Source organism: Ipomoea nil, unplaced genomic scaffold (genome assembly GCF_001879475.1).
Source record: "Ipomoea nil cultivar Tokyo-kokei standard unplaced genomic scaffold, Asagao_1.1 scaffold0926, whole genome shotgun sequence".
NCBI classification, from domain to species: domain Eukaryota; kingdom Viridiplantae; phylum Streptophyta; class Magnoliopsida; order Solanales; family Convolvulaceae; genus Ipomoea; species Ipomoea nil.
In genome coordinates, this window is record NW_017617354.1 from 341,297 (window position 1) to 347,009 (window position 5,713).

At 37.3% G+C, this 5,713-nt stretch overlaps 1 long non-coding RNA gene across 2 annotated transcripts; it reads right to left on the reverse strand.

Annotated features, from left to right (window-relative positions):
• Positions 1-2,079: 2,079 nt before the first annotated feature.
• Positions 2,080-5,713, reverse strand: LOC109179501. 2 transcript variants are annotated; one of them, XR_002053910.1, is made up of 4 exons: positions 5,468-5,713; positions 5,273-5,351; positions 5,067-5,170; positions 2,080-2,359 (listed from the first exon to the last, which is right to left on the reverse strand). It is a non-coding gene; the product is annotated as an uncharacterized LOC109179501 (long non-coding RNA). The 2 variants fall into 2 exon arrangements; XR_002053911.1 differs by lacking the exon at positions 5,273-5,351.

Here is a 5,713-nt window from a genome sequence, read left to right on the forward strand (position 1 = left end):
TTGCATGGTGCGCCAAGATGCAAAACGACGTCGTTTCAGATTTTTTTTTTTATTTGAAATTTCGCTACTCAGTGTTTGGCGGTTAATTTTCCATAAAAAAAATCTCATGTTCAAAAATGTACATAATGTTATACATGAATGTACATAATTGTATACATGAATGTACATAATTGTATAACAAAATATACATACTGTTTTTTAAAAGATAATACACATAATCTAACATAATACATAATAAACATAAACTTTTAACATAATACACATCAACTCTTAGCATAATACACAAAAAATTTCTGATTCGGATGTACATAATTGTATAAAAAAAATGTACATAATTGTATGAACAAATATACATAATTGTATGAACAATTATGCATAATCACAGCAACTTCCTACCGCGCCTCCCAAAACGACGTTATTTTGGAAGGCGCGCGGCTCACAGTGCTACGCGCGCCGTGGTGTAGGGTATAACGATTGCTTAAATTGTTAGGCAAATCAACAGAAACTAAAGGCCCTCCTTGATTTATTAATTTATGACCTTGACAGCATGAGAACTGAATTTTTTAAGACAGATTGTGTCTTATTGTTCTATAGGGAATTCTGTAATTGCGTAAGATGGTTTGTGAATTTCTGTGGTGATTGGTAAATTATATTTGGCTGTCATGCTAATTGGATACATGGTAACATGATAGCATTATAATATGCAATGTGATTTTCTTTTCTTTTTTTAATAGGTAACTAAATTAGAAGAAAAATAGGAGAGACACTACATATTTATTATTAAGTACGGAATGGCAGATTTAGTCTTAATGGTCATGCATGGGAAAAAATAGTCTGCTTAAAGATGTAGATTGGTATGCTAAACATGTAGAAGATTGGTAATTTGGTATGCCTATAAGTGCTAAATATGCAAAAAATAATATGATTATTATCCAATATCCCTTTCATTATGGTAATGAAAAGTAATGAACTCACTACTAGAATAGCTAAACATGCAGAAGATTGGTATGCTTATAAGTTCTATAAATAAAGCACATAGCACCTAACAGAAAGGGGGTATCCAAAGACCTTGAAATCTAGTGTTCAATCATTATTGCATGGGCCATGGTCCACACAATTGTGTAGACCATAAATAAAAAGTACATTTTTAATATACTTAAGTGTACTGATGGATTTAATTCACCCGGGGTGGCCCGAATTATTAAACCCGGCACTACTACAAAAACTGCTTTTAACGTCGTGTTTTTTACACTTTTAACGTCGATTTTCTGCTGACATTGTCACAGCAGACGTTGTAAGTAAATGATATGACGTCGGTTAAAAAAAACCACCGACGTATATTTTTTTTTTAATTTTAAAATTAACTTAAGACGTTAGTTTTTTTATAAATAACCGACGTCTTAGATTATTTTTTAACAAAAATAATAGAGATACGACGTCGGCGTTTTCAAAAAAGCCGACGTCGTATCTCTTAAAAAAAAAAAAACTGAAATGGTATAAATGGTAAGCCATTCTGGCTGTGCTTGAATCAAAAATTTATCTTTGCATTGCATATCGAATTTATCCTTGCATTGCACTCTAAGCTTGCATAGTAACTTCATTACAAAAGTGCCCGTCAAGATAGACCATCCTCTTCAAATTTGGATAGTAAATTTATCCTTTAAACAAACCATTTAACTGCATAATGTGCAGACTATCATTTACAAACAAACCATTTATTTATCCTAGTAAATTAAATAAATGTCCTAACTAGCACAAACCATTTAACTGCATGATAAATTTATTGAAGTTTCATATATAATAAAGATAATGGTAGCATTAGAATGTCATATAACATAATACACAGCTCATGAGAAAAGTAAATATAAATATTAAAATGTAAAACTAATGGATTTAGAAAAAGAAATAGTAAAATAAGTAACAAGGAACAAGTTCTTCTAATGTATCCTAGGTTCAACTATTTCCATTGGAAGTACAGAAGAGAACTAATGCTTGCAGTAATATATTGAAAATTTCTTGGATAACAAAAAATCTAGCCCCTGCTGATATGGGAGGCAATAATAAACACCCAATCTGCACTTTTACAAAATTTTAGAGCCTGCTGGTTCATTCTGGCATACTTTAGTCAAGAATGGGAATTGTGGGAGATAATAGAATGAGGAACCATATTCAGTTCAAATTGTGGCAGGCCAGCAGTAGTTACCTTGTATAGGTCAGTGTTGCGAGTCTCCGCATCTGCTAACTCTTGCTTCAACTGAAGTGTTTGCAATTTTTCTTTGTTGAGGGATGACTCTAGTTCTTCCTACTCTGCCTTGAGGGCTGATAAAAGATGTTCACTTGTTTCTTCAACCTTTTTCACCTGCAACATCAAACAGAAATCAACAGACTTCTATATATGGAGAATTCTCACAACAAAAGCAGACTACATGTTTAAAGAAATATATAGACATGGTTAAGAATTGGATTGTACTCAAGCAGATCGATTTCATGTAGTCTAAAATTAAATTCACAGAAGAATGTTTCTCATTTCTGCAATGGTACATAAGGTGTTCAACAAAAGAAAACAAGAAACAATCAATGCACTAGTCTTTAGTTCAAAAACACAAAACTGTTGGAATAAGAGTCTACATGATTGAATGAGAAGCAAAGAGAAAAGATTGAAGAAGAAGAAGATTGTATTGAAGAAAAGAAAACTTCACTTTACATTATATACACTGAAGAAGAAGAAAGGATAGGTAGAATGACAACTAACTCCCTATGCTAAATCTGCTTATTTATTCTCATCCTCCAACACCCCTCCTACATGCCCAGCTTAGATACAAAAGAGCGAAATGAAGGATCAATAAAACTGCTGCTTTTCATACCACTTCTCCATCATTTCAATCTGGCCCTTGTTGCTAAATAAGCTCAGAATGATATTCATGGTCCATATATCAGGTTTGCATGTTTCACTCTCAAGCATCCCCAAGAACACCTTCTCCATCTCTTCATATCTCCCTGCATTGCAGCTACAAAACTTTGCGGCAAACAGAACAAATTCATATCTCCCTGCATTGCAGCTACAAAACTTTGCGGCAAACAGAACAAATTTCTGCAGATCAGGTTCAACATTTGCAGCAGATCAGACATCCATCAGCTCTGATCTTCTGCCGCAACCTGCTGCAAATCAGACCAGCTCCTCAGAGGTTCAGAAAACCATTTCAACATCATTTCTAATTGCATTATTCCATCCTTATATCTGATTCTATTCTCCGTTTACAGACAAAAAAAAAAAAAAATCGGCCTTTGTTTCTGCCTCTAAACTTCAGCAATTCTCCCTTCTGCTCAGATGCTACAAGCATGAAGAAATACTTCCCAAAGAAGGATCAACTTCATGGCAGCAAGATCAACTTCATGGCAGCAAAACACCTCAACTTTAAAAGTTTAAATGTTCTGCTGCAGGTTTCATTCTCATAGAACTCGGATCAGCTAAGGGCCTCATTTCCAACATAGAATCAACCACTTAGCATCAACCACTTAGCCCCAGAATCAAATTAATCCTAACCCTTCCTTATTTTCTGTACAACATAAGAATCCAGCTTTGTAATTATCTCAAAGGTCCATCAAGCTTGGTGGACCTCCCTTATTCCTCCACATTTCATGTCTTAAGTGTTGCTGTCAAATCCCTGGTCTCAAGCCACTCAACAACTCTGCTACAACTACAGATTACATGCCATTCACTGTTGAAAGCCAGCCGAATCCCATCTAATTTGAAATTCTGAGGCTATATCTTGCAGTAGCTGGATTCTCTTCTCCATGGCAGGGGTTCTTGAAGCTAATTGCTCTACAAACTTCTGATTCACTTCCATTCTCCTGAATTAGATCCCTGAGATCACGTAATTCTGGCAAATCAGAGAATCTTGCCGCTGCAAACATAAGGGGTGCCGCAGCCTCTCGGCATTCTTCAGTTTTTGCATGTTTGGGAGCTGCTTCAATATGTACTCACAAGATAAATCAATAAAACCATAGCATGATAAGAGGCCTTGGCCAGCCATAAATTCTTCAGTCCTTCCATAGGCATTAATGTCAAGTCCATTAGCGAGCAATTTCGCAAGGTCCTCTTTGAGAAACCTCTGCCTCGCTTCCTCTCTCCGCCGCACCAATTCAATTCGTGATCTAGTGGCCTTTATCACCGATTTACATTTAGAGCTGAAACCGCAGCCGAGAATACCGTCAAGCATCTTCTTCACTTTGTTTAGTTGCGCAAGAGCAACCTCCCGCCGCATCTCCTGCGGCTACACTCTCGGCGCAGTCTCCTCACCGACGGCGGCATTGGCTCGAAATGCAACCGCGAGACAGAGATCTGCCGGCCTTACAAATGTCTCTCTGAACGAATTTTCGATCGAGAGACGCAACCGCTTTGGCTGAATCGGAGAACTGCTCCGTCTTCTTCAGATTGAGAATCGGAGAACTGCTCCGTCTTCTTCAGATTGAGAATCGGAGAACTGCTTCGGAGAACTGCTCCGTCTTCTTCAGATTGAGAATCGGAGAACTGCTCCGTCTTCTTCAAATTGAGAATCTCATTCGGCAGATCAATTCCTTCCTTCCGCTGCGGAACGACTGTGGAGATCGCCGGGGGATTCGAGTCTCCTTATCTTGTGGATTCCTCTGCGGAATCGTTGTTGATGATCGATTACTCTGCGTAGCAATCGGACTGATTCGCGATGCGCGAACTATGGATTTATTGCTACTCTGCGTAGCAATCGGATTGGTGTTGTCGACTTTGTTGCTACTCTCCGTAGCAATAATCCTCTGCGGATTAATCGGACCTCTGCGGTTTGATCGGAGATGCGCGATGAACCTCTCTTTGATTCGGTTCTCCGGCGTCGATAGCAGAGAGAACAGATTGAAGAAGAAGAAGATTGTATTGAAGAAAAGAAAACTTCACTTTACATTATATACACAGAAGAAGAAGAAAGGATAGGTAGAATGACAACTAACTCCCTATGCTAAATCTGCTTATTTATTCTCATCCTCCAACAAAAACTATCAAATGTTAGTTTAAAAAAAGGCAGATCGAGACATACTTTAGCCAGTCTACTTTCAGACTTCCATTAGTATCTATGGTACTGACATAAATTCCTTCGTTTCTCCATACAGAACTCAAAGGACCATCTTCTAGTGGGAGCACCTAGATTAGAGATAAACATACAATATATATATAATGTTAATACCATTAGAGATACATATATGCAAATTTATTCACCCAACTTTGCATGCAAATTAAAACGACCTGGAATTCATGGCCAATCTTCTTCAATGATAATGCAAAACTAATCATCAAATGGATCAACTATAAGATGTGTAAAAACCTACATATATACAGAACAGAATATAAAATGAATAATAATTAGGATTGATTAGCTAGGGTGCAAGAAATTAAAGTGAAGAATGAAGAAAATGATGTGCGGTTATTAATTTAACTGACCAAACCAAGTTTGAGTTTCACAGAGCGGAGTGTGTAGAATCCTATGGGAATCGTTCCTGCACTCACCGATCCAACCTACGCCTCACCGTCAATACGAAGACTTGTTCGAATCTCCACTCTAATTCGCTCCAATGACAGCCTATTTCGCCCAAATCGCCCAATTAATGAGACGCTTCTCTAAATTCCAGCCAAACTCACCCACTCATTCTCTAAGATTCTCATAATCGGCACCAAGACTCCAGATCT